Source organism: Bos grunniens, chromosome 12 (genome assembly GCF_055505025.1).
Source record: "Bos grunniens cultivar Pamir isolate PY7600 chromosome 12, Bosgru_T2T1.0, whole genome shotgun sequence".
In the NCBI taxonomy this organism is placed as follows: Eukaryota; Metazoa; Chordata; class Mammalia; order Artiodactyla; family Bovidae; genus Bos; species Bos grunniens.
Genome location: NC_141176.1, coordinates 14,136,213 through 14,153,189, shown reverse-complemented (window position 1 = coordinate 14,153,189; position 16,977 = coordinate 14,136,213). Strand labels below are relative to the sequence as shown.

General features: G+C 44.1%; 2 protein-coding genes across 12 annotated transcripts in view; both read left to right on the top strand.

The window, feature by feature from the left end:
• The window catches only part of LOC147361390 (uncharacterized), a 235,163-nt gene that overhangs the window by 176,769 nt on the left and 41,417 nt on the right, over positions 1–16,977 (top strand). The gene's annotated exons all lie outside the window — the stretch shown is intronic.
• ENOX1 (ecto-NOX disulfide-thiol exchanger 1) overlaps positions 564–16,977 on the top strand; it is a 513,658-nt gene continuing 497,244 nt past the window's right edge. For 2 of the 7 annotated variants that reach the window (XM_086328855.1, XM_086328856.1), the window contains exon 1: positions 827–1,935. The gene's annotated coding sequence lies outside the window, so the exon portion shown is untranslated. Of the gene's footprint in view, positions 695–818; positions 1,936–16,977 lie in introns of those variants that run through there. The other 5 variants (XM_086328857.1, XM_086328859.1, XM_086328858.1 and 2 more) reach the window with 5 other exon arrangements.

Sequence of the window (16,977 nt, the reverse complement as noted above, 5' to 3'; positions counted from 1 at the left end):
TTATTGGCCTGTTTAGTGTCTCTCTCTCTCTGTTACCTCTGGGACATACGCTCCATGCAGCAGAAGCCAACCGTGCCTCCCTGGTCTACTGTTGTTTTTCCTAACACATAGAATGGTGCCTGGCTTATGGCAAGTGCTTCATAATTCAAATTCATCGAGTGACTCAGTGAAAGAATGAATTAGTGAGGAAGTATGTGCTTTTCTGTTGCTCAATCCCACAGTAATATAGTACCCATATACTGGCTTGTGGTCTTTCCCTATGAGGGGAATCCAGAGGGACTCCATTAGCTTTCTTTTGTTGCAGCAACAAGTTACCACAAACTTAGCAACTTGATAGGGATTTGTTATCTTAAAGTTCTAGAGATCAGAAGCCCACACAGGTCTCACTGGGTTAACGCCAAGGTGTTAGCCGGTCTGTGTTCCTTTCTGGAGGCTCCGGGGGAATCCATTTTCTTGCCTGTTTCAGCTTCTTGAAGCCACACACATTCCTTGATTTGCACCCCTTTCAAAGTTTTTAAAGCCAGCCGTGGTGAGTTGAATCTTTCTTGGGTTGCCATCTCTCTAATTCACTGCAGCTGGGGTGCTTTCTCTGCTTTAAGGATTCATGTGATTAGATTGGGTTCACTTAGATAAACTAGGAAATCCTGCCGTCTCAATATCCTTGTTACTCAAGTCTGCAAAGTCCTTTGGTCAGGTAAGATAACATACTCATAGGCTCCAGGAGAAGTTCATGGATGTCTTGTGAGGAGCGTGGAGGGGGATTATTTTTCTGCCTATTATGTGAATTTACTCAAAGAGCAGGCAGAGGATGATCTAGCCCAGAGTTTCATTTCTCTTTCAGAATATATATCGTAGAGGACAGCGTTGCTCAGTGCATTTATTCATTCAATGATAAAGATTTCTGGAGCTTGTCATGTTGTCTTTGACAATTACGTTTCTGATGGCAGAGTGGGCTAGGCTAGCTGTGGATGTGACGACCCTGGAAAAGTTCACCTGCAGGTCCAGGCCTGACGATGAGAAATTGAGGTGCTAACCGAAAATGGGATCCGTGTGTCCAGTGGGGACTCAGAGTGGTTGTACTAGTAGTGGTGACAGATACGTTTGCTGAGTACAGGCCTGCTTGGAGTAATTAATTCATGCCATACTGTAACAGAGGTAGTTATTATCGCCATTATATGGATGATGAAACTAAGGCACAGAGAAGTTAAATAAGTCACCTGAGATCATACAACTAATATGTAATTGAGCTGGAGTTCTAAACCCCATGTCTTCTGGCTCTAGGTCCTGCTCTGTAATGGCTCTCCTGCCTTGCCGCTCGTGGGGCCATTTTGAGAGTAGCTGAAAAGAGCTAAAGGGACTTCCCAGGTGGCGCTTTTGGTAAAGAACCCTCCTGCCAACGCGGGAGACAGGGGTTCAATTCCTGGGCGGGGAAGATTCCCTGGCGAAGGAATTGGCAACCCACTCCAGTGTTCTTGCCTGGGAGAATCCTTTGGACAGAGGAGCCTGGCGGGCTGCGGTCCATAGGGCCGCAAAGAAGTCAGGTTGACTGCGGCGATTTAGCACGAAGGAGCTTTGAGAGAGCCTCGGTGTCTTGCAGGTGTGTGTGGGAACGGGTGGGTGATGGGACCTGGGGTCTCCAGGAAGCGGAGGCACGAGGTGCTGTGCGCAGGCGCAGCCCCGCGGTTGGGCGGGCGCGGGAGATGCTGCTAGGAGGCTGGACCATGCGACCCGTGGGCGCATCGCGTCCGGGGCCGGCGGAGCGGGCGCGGGCTGAGCCCTTCACTGAACCGGAGACTGAAACCATTACAGGGGAAAGGCTCGGAAGCCCCGAGCTGACACGTCTGCTGCATCAGTTACCAGACCTGGGTTCGGGGGCAGCACTTGGATTTGCTGAGCCTCCTGTGAAGAGAGCCTACAAATCGTCGGCATCTCCAGGTGGGACAAGGATCAAATGGTTGTTGAGAAGGGCCCTGTAAATCTTCGTTATTACTGTCCACATGCCAGACTGGCAAGGTGGGGGAACGGAACCAAGTAGGGGCACCTCCGCGCCTCAAAAACCTGAGCAAAAAACGGGAGCAAGACAGGAGCTTTTCTTCCCATGAAACTGATTGATGGCGGGGATTTACAGGTCAGCCTGGGGAAGCATGTAATCCATCAGGGCATTAGAAGGATGTCTTGTTTTGGGCGTGCAGATCCATGGTCACTAAGGTACTAATAAGCGGACAGTGGACAAGCCGCCTCCGCTTGTTCTGCAACCTCCTCATTTTACTAGCTGACAGGTGGCCAGGTCTTGTAGGAAGGTGGTTTTCTTCAGTGGGTTTGCCGTAATTGTGTGAACGCACGTGGTGGCTGTGAGTTTCAGGCTTCAGAAGGGAGGTGCAGAAACTTACCTTGGAGTTAAGAGCCTCTGCAAATACTTAATCAATCATACATAACTGTCAAGAGCAGTAAAGGCTCTGAGATTTTACCTTGCCTGTGAACTCTGCCCCTGACCCAGTTCTATACCGGTTGGAAATAGACAGGAAAATCCTGGGTCAGACACAAAGGATTTTATTTCCTCATGGCCCAGCGGGCAGTGGGAGCTTCCAGTTTGCCTTAGTTTCTCTTGGCCTTCAACTCCCAGAGGGGCAGGGCCTAGCGACCCCAGTGGGTGCTTCACCCAGGAGGGTCTGTGTCACAGCTGAGGCGGGCAGAGCTTAAGAAGCCATCATTCTTATAAAGCAGGGGTCGCCAGACTCCAGGCTTCGGCCCAATACCTCCTTGTGAGATCAGCAGTGGCATCAGATTAGAAATAAAGTACACAATAAATGTAATGCACTTGAATTATCCTGAAACCATCCCCTCATCCCCACTGGCCCTCTGGTGCATGGAAAAATTGTCTTCCACGGAAACTGGTTCCTGGTGCCGAAACAGTTGGGGACCACTGTTATAAAGGGCTGCTGGCAAACATATCCAGCCTTTAATATCCTGGTCAGGTAACCAGTCTGTTATTTGTCCTGGAGGGAGACACTGTCTTCATCCTTCTAGGCTGTTCACTTTACAGACATCCTTGTAAAGATAGTCTGGGACAAATGCTGTCACAAGACGTGTAATGAAGTTTCCCAGTAGAACCTAATGCATAATTAGCAGAAATTCCTAATAATGACCTATCAGAGGTGTTTGTGTTTAAGTAGCCGGAATTGTACCAGTGAGTTGGTATAATCTGAATTCACTTTGGGGGAAAAAAAATCCATTTCTAATTCTGTTCACTTAGTGAGTTCTCAATACTTCTGGATGGTGATTCTGCCAAACTTGTTGCTTAAATATTTAATTACTATGGAGTTTCAAACTTCTAATGAATTGGTAATTGAAGGATATATAGATTAAAAGTGGTTTACCTGGAGCATGCAGGGGGTGTGTGGTTGACACACAGCTTTGTTACAGGTGTGACAAAGTTTAAGACTTTAATACTTTGTCAGTGGATGATACTGATGGAAACTTAAAGATTTTTGCTTAGAACAATACACACTTTGATTTCCATGATAAACTTACTAGGCAAATTCTATTAAGAAAATTATTATTTGAGGTATAAGTTTCTTTATATTTGATTTTTCAAATTCCACAGATATGTTAAATCTTTACGTAAGATCATGGTTGGAAATTGTAGCCCTACCATTTCCTGCTCAGTATGTAATCAGTGATAAATTGAAGCCAAAAGTCTTGGATAATCTATGAAATAAATGAACTTTGAATATTTTTTAGGTTTAAACTTGATACACAAGTCCATATGCTATGTGCTAAGCCGCTTCATTCACGTCCGACTCTTTGTGACCCTATGGACTATAGCCTGCTAACCTCCTCTGTCCATGGGATTCTTCAGGCAAGAATACTGGAGTGGGTTGTTATGCCCTCCTTCAGGGGATCTTCCTTGACCCAGGGATCCAACATGTGTCTCTTAGGTCTCCTGCATTAGCAGGCGGGTTCTTTATCACTGGTGCCACCTGGGAAGCCCCGAAAGGATCCACATGGTGCCTGTGGTAATGTCAGGAAGTTCAAGAACTCACTTTATGCCTTATGCCTGGGGGTTGGTGAGCGCTGTGAAGGTGGCTGATCTAAATTGAATGCAACTGGATCTGGACTGAATTTAAGATCTGCTAATTCCTAAGTCTATAACTTGCCTAAAATATCTGAGCCTTAATCTCCTCATACAACTGTTGTAGATAATGACTACTGCGTCATAGAATAGTTGTGCAGCCTAAATGGAGTAAGTTATTCAAAGCTGGTACATTCCTTTTATAATGTCAAGGGAATACTGAAGTCAGATCAGGACCATTATAAAGTTTCTTTGATTACTTTCAGCTTGGGTGAAGCTTTAAATTCTTAGTTAAATTCCTTCTCTAAAGCACTCATTTATTGTCTATTATTTTCCTAGTTATCTGGGTACACTGGGGAATTAAAATCATCCTCTAAAAATCATCCCATGGATATCAAAAGCTCATAAATTGTGAAATGCTAATAGGAAAGTCAAGATCTGCTCCAGCTTATTATTACTGGAGTGCACAGAGCTATCTTGGGAAAAGCAAGAGTTGGCTTGATTTCCCAGCATTAGATGCTTTGCAAATTTCAAAATATGTCACTCACTGTAAAAACCAATTCAGTTATTTACCAGCCACACACATGCTAATCAGAGTTGAAAACATAAAGACCAGGGGGAAGAAATGGACTGTTACATTTCTGTTACCAGCACTGGTGTTAAGAAATAACCAGAGCTCGCATGAGCCTATGCCCTCAGTTTTATCGGGAATCAGGAACTGAATATTTAGAAACTAATTACAGTTCATTAAGATGACTAAAAGAGCTATGGCAGTTTGGGGTTCTATTTTTATCAGTTTAATCGATCTCTCCAATGAAAAGTAGGAAACAGGTTTTCAGTTTTGACAAATAAGGTGAAAGCTCTGCAGTGGGAACAGAATGAGACCTGTTGGGAGCAGCTGTGAGGTTCTAGACTTTTTTAAAATAAGCAGCTACTGTGTTCTGAATTTAGGGCTTCCCAGGTGGTACTTGCCTGGAGAATCCCAGGGACGGCAGGGCCTTGTGGGCTGCCGTCTATGGGGTCGCACAGAGTCGGACACGACTGAAGTGACTTAGCAGCAGCAGCAGCAGGTGGTACTAGGGGTAAAGAACCCACCTGCCAGTGCTGGAGACGCAAGAAATGCAGGCTCAATCCCTGGGTCAGGAAGATCCCCTGGAGGAGGGCATGGCAACCCACTCCAGTATTCTGGCTTGGAGAATCCCATGGACGGAGGAGCCTGGTGGGCTACAGTCCAAGGGGTCTCAGAGTCGAATACGGCTGAAGTGACTTAGCATGTGCGCATCCTGAATATGAGGGCATTCATGACTGAGGAGGTGGAGGTGGAGAGGAAAGTTGATGTATTTTGGCAGATGGGCTGACGAAAGATAAATGGTAAGGTGTCTGCCTCCTGATGTGTAAATCTCTATTCACTGTTACCAAATAGAAAACAGCACTCTTATGATGAGAACAGCTTTTATTCCAAATGTGTGTTTGTGTATATATGTATTTTTGTATATGTCTTCAGATTGTATGCAAAATGTTAATGGCTTTACTTAGTAGAGATTGGGTTAAATATTTACTTCCAGCTAAGTATAACCATATGCCTACACTTTAAAAATAGTAACAATTCTAAAGAGAGTAAAGCAAATGAACAATTTAGAAAATACCAAAGCTCGCCTAGATTGGTTGCTAGTGGAGGTAACTGGATAACACTGACATTATTTCCATTTAGTCCAACTCATGTTAAATAAGCCCCTCCCCTGGGCAGGGTTCTGTCTGGGTGTGTAGTGACAAACCTGGCCACGTCATCAGCAAATCAGCTCAGCTCCCTTACAACCAGAGAGTACCCAGTGGGAGCACAGCCACCATGGCCCCGGCCTCAGCATCGTCCCATGTGAGAAGGGAGGTTTCTTGAATTTACCCATGCCCTTTAGAGCCTTATAATACAGAAGAGGAGCTTGCATATTGGTGAGACAGGACACACATACACATAGAGATCAGTTTGCTTACATCAACAATTTTCCTTTGTAAGTAAAAAACGATGGGAGTTAATTTTTTACAGGAATTTTTTTCCTACCTAACTGTAGTTGTTTTATTTTGCAAGACAGTGAAAGAAATGTCTCTTCCTTTTCATTTTCTACTTGTATTTTTCTTTGCCTTGGACTGTACGTGGTCACAGAGACAAATATTGCACACCTAGCACAAATGCAGCCATAGCAGAGATAAAGCAGTAGAAAGTCAGCTCAAGTGAAGGAGCTTCAAACTCTGGGCTCTATTAGACAGGAAAATGGATATTTCAATAAAGAGAGTTGTTGAGGCCACAGCAGGCATCTGCCCAAAGTTGCAGGGTCAGCATTTTTTTCAGATAGTATCATGGATGAGTAGTTAAGTAAGTAAAGATATTCAGTCCCAGCAGGATCTTGGGGAAATGAGGTCTGTGTTTTCTACTCCTTGGACAGGGGGCAAATCAGTCTGGATTCTGCTGTGGCCTTCTCTTGAGTGCCGCCTCCCTAGGTTCTGCTTCTGTTACTTTGAAAATCATTTTGTTGAAATGACCTTTGTATGAGCAATACCCTTAGGATAAATTTAAATGCTTTTCTTTAAAAAAAAAATTTTTTTTTAATGTGGACCATTTTTAAAGTCTTTATTGAACTTGTTACAAGATTGCTTCTATTTTAAGTTTTGGTTTTTTGGCCATGAGGCATGTGAGATCTTAGCTCCCCAGCCAGGGATCGAACCCATACCACTTGTGTTGCAGGGGATGTCTTTAACTACTGGACCACCAGGGGAGTCCCTAAATGCTTTTCTAAAAATATAATTTTCTCCAATAATTCCTTCAGTTCAGAAAGTATGAGGTGTTGGAAACTTTCTTGGTAAACACTTCCTATTCTTTACCTTATTGATGTATTTTTTTCACCACAAAGGGCCCTTTCCAAATGGGTAATATTTCTCTCAGCTTTGAGCTCCTAGCTTGCTTTCCTGATACTGATTTAATTTGGGGACAGTCAAAGCAAACAGACCCACCAGTTCAGTTCAGTCGCTCAGTCGTGTCCGACTCTTTGCGACCCCATGAACTGCAGCACCCCAGGCCTCCCTGTCCATCACCAACTCCCGGAGTCCACCCAAACCCATGTCCATTGTGTTGGTGATGCCATCCAACCATCTCATCCCCTGTCGTCCCTTTCTCCTCCTGCCCTCAATCTTTCCCAGCATTAGAGTCTTTTCAAATGAGTCAGCTCTCCACATCAGGTGGCCAAAGTATTGGAGTTTCAGCTTCAACATTAGTCCTTCCAATGAACACCAAGGACTGATCTCCTTTAGGATGGATTGGTTGGATCTCCTTGCAGTCCAAGGGACTCTCAAGGTCTTCTCCAACACCACAATTCAAAAGCATCAATTCTTCTGCGCTCAGCTTTCTTTATAGTCCAGCTCTCACATCCATACATGACCACTGGAAAAACCATAGCCTTGACTAGATGAACCTTTGTTGGCAAAGTAATGTCTCTGCTTTTGAATATGCTATCTAGGTTGCTCATAACTTTCCTTCCAAGGAGAAAGTCTCTTTTAATTTCCTGGTTGCAATCACCATCCGCAGCCACTGTTTCCCCATCTATTTCCCATGAAATGATGGGACTGGATGACATGATCTTAGTTTTCTGAATGTTGAGCTTTAAGCCAACTTTTTCACTCTCTTCTTTCCCTTTCATCAAGAGGCTCTTTAGTTGTTCATTTTCTGCCATAAGGGTGGTGTCATCTGCATATCTGAGGTTATTGATATTTCTCCCAGCAATCTTGATTCCAGCTTGTGCTTCCTCCAGCCCAGCATTTCTCATGATGTATTCTGCGTAGAAGTTAAAAAAGCAGGGTGATAATGTACAGCCTTGATGTGCTCCTTTCCCAATTTGGAACCAGTCTGTTTTTCCATGTCCAGTTCTAACTGTTGCTTCCTGGCCTGCATACGGATTTCTCAAGAGGCAGGTCAGGTGGTCTGGTATTCCATCTCTTTCAGAATTTTCCAGTTTATTGTGATCCACACAGTCAAAGGCTTTGGCATAGTCAGTAAAGCAGACATAGATGTTTTTCTGGAAAAACAGACCCATAGAGACAGATAAAACTCTGTACATGTGAGTACTGGAACTGTTATCCTTTTTTAAAGAACTTACAGAATGAGGGCAGGATCTTTTGAAATTGGAGGCTGCATTGTGTAGTGGTTATTAGCATACATAAATTTGGACAGGTTATTAAGTCTGTAAGCTTTTTTAATTCATTTTTTAAAATTATAATAATAGTATCTAATGTGTATTAGAAATTGGAAAGCATTTAAAATAACGCCTATTACATTGTGCTCAGTAATAAATGGTTATCGTTGTGGCCATGATCAGTCTGGATATTTTGATTTTGATTAGTGTATATTTTAGGGTTTTGTAGGATGGAAAGCTTCAAAAATCGAATTTGAGATATCTTAAGAGGCAAATGAGACTATAAAATTTTTCTATGATAATGTCTCTGATTTCCATTGAGTTGATATAAATCACACAAAAGTCACAGGGACTCAAGGGCCTTGAGAGCAGGGGCATGTTAGAGCTTTAGTCAGAGTAGGTGCTCGGCAAATTTGGACAGAGTTCTGGGTTCTGGGTTTCTTTCTTTTTAAAAAAAAAAAAATAATTTTGGGCTGTGCTGGATCCTCATCACTGCATGCGGTCTTTCCCTTTTGCAGCGAGTAGGGACGACTCCTCACTGTGGTGCCTGGGCTTCTCATCTCTGTGGGTTCTCTTGTTGTGACGCATGGGTTTAGTTGCTCTGCAACAAGTGGCATATTCTCAGACCAGGGATCTAACCTGTGTCTCCTGCATTGGCAGGTGGATTCTTTACCGCTGATCCACCAGGGAAGCCTTGTTTGCAGAATTTTAGCAGGCAGTGACTGCTGGTTACAAGATAGATGAGTGGTTCTAGGCAGGCTTTCTTTGGGTGGGTGAGTGAGTGGGTAGGCAGTGGGACAGGCTTCTTCCTACCTCAGAGTGCTGTTTTTATATTGCGCTTGTTATATGAAGGATTGCATGATGAAATTTGATTTGACTGGCGCATATTACCCCGGTAACATTTTAGCTTTCTAAAGAAATTGGCTTCTAAGGAATTGGCCGATTGCCCTGAGGCATTCGCCTCTGGCTTAGCCAGTTAGGAAAGGCATGGTTTGGGTTGAGTTATTTTAACCTCTCTGAGCCTTGGTACCATTATCCTTAAAGCGTAAGGCGGGATGGACAGGAAGAGCAGGGGTCACACCAGCAATGTCTCTCTTCCTAAGACAGCTGCTTCTCTGCTTTCTTCCCATTGGCCAGAAGTGAATCACGTGACCCCCGCTTGCGGCACCGGGAACCGGAGAAGTACCCGGTTCACTTTTCTATTATTTCTGGTGGCTGTCGGTGCCACCCTTTTCCTTTCTTTCAAGCAGAACAGCGATGATTGTGGGCATTAGGCTGCCTCTAGGGACTGTGTGTGAGAAGTACTGTTTTATTAAGCATATAGCAGAACCTACATGCCTAGTCAGTAGTAGGCATGTGAAAAATCATGTGTTTTCTCATGTCTCTTTCACTGTGGATTGCTGGATGCATTAAAAGTGTTTTAGGAGATAAAGAATAAACCCATATTTAATATAGATTTTATCTTAGGATGTATCTCATTTTCAAAAATGTTAAAATGTAGAAAAAAAATTGGATATTGTGGAATTAAGGAGCTATGAAAGTAGATAGGATGAGCCTGAAATTTTAATTATTTTTTTTTCTTTTAAAGCAGGGCATAAACATTGCTTGGCTTCAATTACTCAGATAAAAGAGATGTTTATTTTGAGGGATATGTATACTCTGCTTTCAATGCAATAATTTGGGGGAATTATTTTAAAATTAATTTTGTAAGGCTGCCAAAATACATATTTTTATATAATGATAGCAAGAATAACAATAAAAGCTTTATTTAATAAAAAGAGTATTGAAAATTTTCTAAATAAATCACTCATAGATGCAAAGGGCATTTTTCAAGACCTTTAAAAAAAAAAATCATGCTGAGTCAGACTGCTGATCTATCATAGGATGTATTATGGGAGGGTACTGTTGTCAGCTCCGAGTGTCCTGATCGATGCTGTTATTTTTATTTCAATTCAGTTAATGAGTCAAATAGGGTATTGGTGATCTAAGACTAAGGTCAAGGTATTGTCAGTATAAATCTCCTTAAGAAAATATTAGGTTCTTACTTTTATGCAATAGCCAGTTTTTTCCTTGTTAACTAATTTTACTTAATTTCTCAGATTTTTTTTCTCTTAATGTAGTAGTTTGTATGCATCACATTTCTTGTAGTGTTTGTGTTAATGTCATGCCAGCCGGATGTTGTTTATAGTTCCTAAAGAGGTGTTAATACTTCTAAAACAACAGAAAACTAAAACTGAAAAATCCAGATTTGTGGAGAGTTATATTCTGAGCTGGAAGCCTCAGTGAATTAATTGCATAATTTTAATAAAATAGTGCTATCAGCAGTGGTTTTAAAATCCAGTATTCAGATATATGTGCAATATGCAGCATCCTTTATCAGTGATTTTCTCAGTCTAAATTTGTGCCAATTTGTTCATATTCACACCCACACATACACACACATGCATATACACACATAAACACATGTACAGACATGTAAACATATAAACATACTTTTCAAATATATAAATTATATATTTTATATAAAAGTATATTTTAGCAGATTATGAAATGGCCTTAGAGAAGCAAATATGTATCCATAAAAAAAGGCATGGTTAAGCAATCCTGCTGGGAAATGTACGATTCCAGAAAAATAGACATTTGGTTCTATTATTGCTGTGTGTTTCACAGATAGAAACTCTTTGGTTTAGTTGGCAAAGAAGTTTACTAGGTTAGAAATCAGTTCCTTAAATTACAGTCTTTGCTAAAGTGCAGTGCATTTAAAGAAACTTTCTCAGAATTAGAGGGTCAAATATTACAGTTTTCTGAAAAAGACCCTGGACAGTTATGATGGTAGGGTGAGTTAATTGTTTCCCTGGGTGAAGTCTCACTGTGAGGACACAACACACCACTTTGGCTGAGATGCAATTTCCAATAAATTATGAAAATTACTGCTTCCAGTGCTGGGCTCTGTAAATCTCATGGGAGATAACTTGAAACTATGTGATAGATTTGAAATTAATTCCTATCACCCTCCCTCGCCCCCGCCACCACTTCCCTGAAGTAACCAGTCTCTGTTTACAAGATGTACCATTATTTCTTGGCCATCAAGAAAGGCAAGCCAATGTAGTCCTATTTTGCAGAATGAGACTGTTGTGATAAAAATCTCGTCCATACATGGTTGTTAGGGTTGAACTTGCCTGGAGAATCCCAGGGACGGGGGAGCCTGGTGGGCTGCCATCTATGGGGTTGCACAGAGTCGGACACGACTGAAGCGACTTAGCAGCAGGGCTGAACTGAATACAGCAAGCTCTGATTTTGGGAGTTGGACAGAGTGGCCTGTGCTTCTTTCAGAAGCTAAAGAGTTGCTCTTTGACCCTTTCTCCTGGTCCTTGTCTTTTTCTGGCTTCCTCTAGTGATGTTCAGCAAAGAATGTGATGATTGGGATTTTCCCCTTTGCCAGATGAGGTGAGTTTTGTAATGAAGAGTTTCAAATTAAACCCCTGTTCTCAACCTTGCGAAATCCTGGTAGGACAAAGGTGAAACATGCCTGCCATTTGCAGGCTTAACTGGTTGAGGAAATGGTGAGTAACTCATTATGCTTCTAAACCAGACTTGGGGTCCACTCGCCTATCTGCTGCCTCTGGCTTGAGGTGAAGGAAAGTGCAGTGTTTATTGTGAGGCAGCAGACAAGGAGCCCAGGAAGCTAATGCTCAAAATACCCCTGAACTCCCTGGATGGGTTTCAGCAAAGACTTTTTAAAGACAAGGGTGAGGAAACAGAGTCACATGGCAGGGTTATGAGATCAGCTTGAGCACAGTTCTCTGATTGGTCGACAGTGGGATAACAGAGGAGTATCAGGCCATCTGGGGGCTGTGTGCTCACAACCATCACATTAGTCTCTCTGATGGAGATTTTAGCATCTATAAAACAACTCAGGAAAGGCGAATCAGATAAGGTTGTCTGGGAACTTCAGAGATGGGGGAGGATTTGTCCCCGAAGGCCCCACAGTGTCCCGCCCCTTTGCAGTTCTATTGCACATGTTGGGAAAGACTGTTCTTAAAAGTGGGGCAAGACAGGAGGTGCGTGTTTTGGAAATCTCTGTGGATAAAGCAGAGATGCTCAGCGTTTATGAATGCCATGCTTTTTGTTCGTTTCTTGAATCATTTTTATTTTATCATTTGTGTGTTTCTGGCCGCACTGGGTTTTTGGTGCTGCTCGTTGGGCCTCCTCTACTTTGGCTACTAGCAGGGGCTACTCTCTAGTTGCAGAGCACGGGCTCCTCATCGCGGTCAAGAGTATAGGCTCTAGGGTGCTTGGGCTTTAGTAGTGATCTGCTGGCTCAGCTGCTCTGAGGCATATGGGATCCTCCCGGACTAGGAATCAAACAGATGTCCCCGGCACTGGCAGGTGGACCCTCGACCACTGGACCACTGGGTAAGTCCCTATGAGGGCCATTCTTAAAGGATTTGAATTCGAATGTGGCAGCTACCCTCTGAGATCAGAAACACCTAACCTGTGCATGCTCTGAATTTACCTCCTGCTTTGTGAGTATCTGTCTGCGACTAGGGAGGGGTATGGGTAGGCCTGGCCTCTGCTGGCTCTCCGTAGGCTGCGAGGCTTCACTGGGGTAAGGGCTGTCTTGTTCAGTCCCTAAGTCATGTCTGACTCTCTGACCTCGTGGACTGCAGCGTGCCGGGCTCCTCTGTCCTCCAGTGTTTCCCGGAGTTTGCTCAAATTCATGTTCATTGAGTCAGTGATGCTGTCTAACAGTCTCATCCTCTGCCACCCCCTTCTCCTTTTGCCCTCAATCTTTCCCAGCATCACAGTCTTTTCCTGTGAGTCATCTCTTTGCATCAGGCGGCCAAAGGGTTGGCGCTTCAGCATCAGTCCTTCCAATGAATATTCTGGGTTGATTTCATTTAGGATTGACTGGTTTGATCTCCTTGCTGTCTAAGGGACTCTTCAAGAGTCTTCTCCAGCACCAGTTTGAAAGCATCAATTCTTTGGTGCTCAGCCTTCTTTATGGTCCAACTCTCACATCTGTACATGACTACTGGAAAAACCGTAGCTTTGCCTGTATAGACTTGTGCTAGTGATCTTCTTTTTCTCCTTTTGGGACCGATTTTTCCAAGCATCCTCCTTAACTTTTTGTATTACCTGTGGTAGATTGTTCTCTTTCAGTTGTGCTTCAGTGGTTGAAAAAGACGTAAGCGTTTAACCCTGCTTTGTTCATTTCTAACCAAATAACAGGGAATTTTGTAAAGATGTAGCAGGTTAATAAAAACAAATGCGTGTGTGCAATACTTGGAGCTCTTGGAAAGTTGGTTCTGAATACTTTTAATCCTAACATGGGGATGGTGCCCAGACTGGAATTCTATGAAAGGGGAGACACTGTGAGCTGAGTCCCCTGGGATTTCCATGCAGCCCCCATAGAAAGCTTATGCTATTCTCCATAAAGTTAGAGTCATAGAAAAGTGTTTTTTTTTTTTTTTTTTCTCTCTCCTCCAGCCCTTTCTTTTCTTTCTAGTCTTCCTCCTCTGGTGCCAAGATGAGTCAGACCTGGGAGGTCTCCGTGTCCTAATAGCTGTCCAGGCCACTATGGGCCTAGGAGGAGCTCTGGATGTCAGCTCCTCACTTATGCTTGGAGTAAGGCTCATCTGAAGGCGGCCCTCCATGGAGAACTGGGGGTGTTACTGAACTCAGTTGCTCACCACTCAGGAATCAGTACTCGAGAGAGGGGGCAGATGCTGGCAGAAAGGAAATTTGCCTTTAATCAGAATGCCGGCAGTCTGGGCAGATGGTGGCCTCATTGTCCTGCAAAAACTGGTTCCAAAGATTCTGCTCAGCTATGAAAGTTTTTGAAGGGGAAAGGGAAGTCATCTCATCTAATCATTGAGATGGGGGGTCAGTGTCATTTCCACCACTTAGCGTGTGCAGGCTTGCTGACTTCTTGTGATCCTTCCCAAGATGCTCACCTTGTTCATAGTTTGTTCATGAGATTACTGAAGGGGAAGCCAGGGAAGAGAGCAGGTCATCTGCTGATTACTTAGTCTCCAGTTATACTTGTACAGAAAGAACCAACGGGTTAGGCAGAGCATTGTGTGATCAGCAGTTTGAAAGGTGTGCTTGAGCTCGAGATGAGTAGAGCAAGGGTGCGTGCCAAGACACGGGGTGCCTCCTGCCACAAGCTGCTTCTGAGGGCACCTTTTACTAGGAGCCCGGGGTCTTGCTGGGGCTTCTTCCTGATTGGATTGGGCTGGGGACACCTGTGGCCCTTATACCCAGCCCCCACCCCGCTTCCTATGTGTGGCCGTGACCAGCCCTTCTCCTTCCTGCCTCCTAATGAAACCTGATGTCACTCAGCTCCCCAGTCCACAGAGGGCAGCCAGGACCCGCAGACCCCCAGCTTCTGAAGGACAAAGACAGTCCCAACACACCAGCCCCTGTCCCTGGAAAGACAGAGCTGGGCACACACGGGTGAGGGAGACTGTGCTCACCCGCAATGAACGTGATTTACTTCATTGTCAGTCCTACACGGTGTTGGTGGGCTTGTTAGCATGTCCGCTTTTCCAAGGATTTGAGTGAAGGAACCTAGACTGCTCTGACCCATTTTGAAGTGTTATTATTCCCTTTATTTTTTTTATAATGGATTTAAAAGAATATTTATTTGACTGTCTGGTCTTAGTTGCAGCACACAGGCTCTTCCTCGCGTCACATGGGGCCTTTCGTTCTGGTGCATGATCTCTGGTTGTGACACGGGCTCTCTAGTTGTGGTGCGTGGGCTTAGTTGCCCCCCTGGCATGTGGGATCCTAGTTCCCCGATCAGGGATCAAGCCCACCTCCTCACCATTGCAAGGCAGATTCTTCACCACTGCACCATCAGGAAAGTCCCTGGTTATCCTCTTTAGATGTGTCGAATTAGTAGGAAAAGGCCACACTATAGGACCCTTTTTGCTAAGATTCTACTTGTTAATAAGAGCCTCATCACAAAAGTTCATGAGCTTTCAAGAGTCTCCAGAGGTGTTCATAGAGACTGCTGGGATGAGAAAACCAAAGCCAAGCAGCAAGTTACCCTGGAGCTTGGGCAGCCTGAGCCAATGGTCCACCTGCTCTTCCAGAGTCAGCATCCTATGATTCCAGGAAGGCTGTTAACTGCAGACTTCAAGGGAAGATTCCGTCATTTGAAATGGGATGTTTTGTGATGCTACTCTCACTATAAATAGGAGATCCTTTTGTAGTCTTTGCAGTGTCATGAGCACTTGTGTGGCCCTGGGTGTGGTTCCGAGTCCCCCTGACACATCGGCAGTCCATTCGATGTTAACCCTTGGTGATGCCTGGTGTGCTGCATCCATAGGGTCGCAAAGGGTCGGACAAGACTGAGCAGCTGAACAAGAGCAGCCTCTTGATGCCTCTTCAGTTCAGTTCAGTCATGTCCAACTCTTTGCAACCCCATGAACTGCAGCACACCAGGCCTCCCTGTCCATCATCAACTCCAAGAGTCTGTCCAAACCCATGTCCATTGAGTCGGTGATGCCATCCAGCCATCTCATCCTCTGTCGTCCCCTTCTTCTCTTGCCCTCAATCTTTTCAGCATCAGGGTCTTTTCAAATGAGTCAGTTCTTCGCATCAGGTGGCCAAAGTATTGGAGTTTCAGCTTCAACATCAGTCCTTCCAATGAACACCCAGGACTGAGCTCCTTTAGGATGGACTGGTTGGATCTCCTTGCAGTCCAAGGGACTCTCAGGAGTCTTCTCCAACACCACAGTTCAAAAGCATCAATTCTTCAGTGCTCAGCTTTCTTCACAGTCCAACTCTCACATCCATACATGACCACTGGAAAAACCATAGCCTTGACTAGACAGATGTTTGTTGGCAAAGTAATTAATGTCTCTGTTTTTCAATATGCTGTCTAGGTTGGCTTCTTATTAAACAGCAAACCTTCTGTGCCCCGATTTCCTGAACTCAGTTGACTTGAATGTGGTCCAGGTCAGAACTCTCTTCTTATCCTGTCATTTGTAGGATTGAGGCCCAACTCACTCCACTGTCTGCATCAGTGGCTGTGCTGGGAAGTCCAGCCCAGGGACACAGGGTCTTGCTGCTTCCCTGTTGACAGCCTGCTGACCATGCAGGACGGCCTCCAAGGACTGCATATGGCCCTGGATCCTGGGACTCCCTAGTTTTCTTTTGCCCTGAATGGAGGTCACAGCATTATGCTTTGTCCACCCTGAGCACGCACAGCTAGCTCCAACAGCAAGTCTAGCGCAAGTCCTGGCCCCTCCTTTGCCGTCTGATTGCCCTAGAGTAGCTGACGAGGTCCAACAGAATACTGATGTACATCATATTTTACTGATGCTGGATAACTTTAAGTGTGTTATCCCCTCTCTCATGTGGAAATTGCAGGAGGTATATAGATTGAACATACATTTCCACATTTAAGCTAAAGAGTGGCAGACATCCTTCTTAGCATATCCTTCTTAGTTTATCTTTGTCGAAAGACCAACAATTATCGAATGGTCAGTATTTTTTATATTTTTGGAAGGTTTTTTTAAATTATTATTACAGGGAACATCACTGGAAGCCAAGTTGTTAATTTGATGGCGACTTGGTTTTTAAGAGTGGGCATTTGTTCAAACAAAGAAATGCTTATCAGTGGATACGATCACTGTGATAAATTGCCTTTGCTTTCCTGCTTACCCGCTGTTTCCTGGTGGCACAAAATCCCAGTTTTAAGTCTGAAAAAAATTA